The sequence below is a fragment of the Schistocerca nitens genome, chromosome 1 (assembly GCF_023898315.1).
Source record: "Schistocerca nitens isolate TAMUIC-IGC-003100 chromosome 1, iqSchNite1.1, whole genome shotgun sequence".
In the NCBI taxonomy this organism is placed as follows: domain Eukaryota; kingdom Metazoa; phylum Arthropoda; class Insecta; order Orthoptera; family Acrididae; genus Schistocerca; species Schistocerca nitens.
The window spans coordinates 410,694,185-410,694,876 of record NC_064614.1 but is presented as its reverse complement, the minus strand read 5'-3'; positions in this window follow the sequence as shown (position 1 = coordinate 410,694,876).

The window sequence follows — 692 nt, the reverse complement described above, 5'->3', positions numbered from 1 at the left end:
CGCAGTCTGAAATTCTGTCGCAGTGTATCCTGTGACAAATACACTACTTCCCTCTACCATTAGTCTGCACTTTCGATGTGACCTTCTCTTTTTGCCAAAAATCTCACTGTTATCAACCTCGAGTTTTAACCAGCCTTCTGTAGTTAGTATTACATAAGACTCATTGATTTTTATGAGTGCTTTAAGCTCTGGCACATTGTTGCGAATGCTACAACTGTTAATGACTAGGATTTTAGTACTTTCGCCTGTAGGGGAACTTCTTTGGATTCCACTGACCCCAAACCACCGCCATTTGCGACTTCAGTGCTGTAAAGCGAGGAATCATTGGAGGGTGGAGATCTGTAATGTTTTCTGATGAAAGCTGGTTCGGCCTCAGTGGCTGTGTGTTGATTAGATGGAGGCCAATTGAGGGCCTGCAACCAACCTGTTTGTGTGCTAGACTTACTGGACCTACACCAGGAGTTATGGTATGTTATGCGATTTTGTATGATGGCAAGAGCACTCTTGTTATCCCACGCATCATGACCGCAAAACTGTACGCCAGTCTGATGATTTGTCCCGTTGCGCTGCCATTCATCAACTACATGCCAAAGAGTATTTCCCAACAGGTTGATGTCAGCTCACGCACTGCTGTTATAGCTCAAAATGCTGTACAGTATGTTAACATTTATCCTTGGCCTGCTCGATCACCA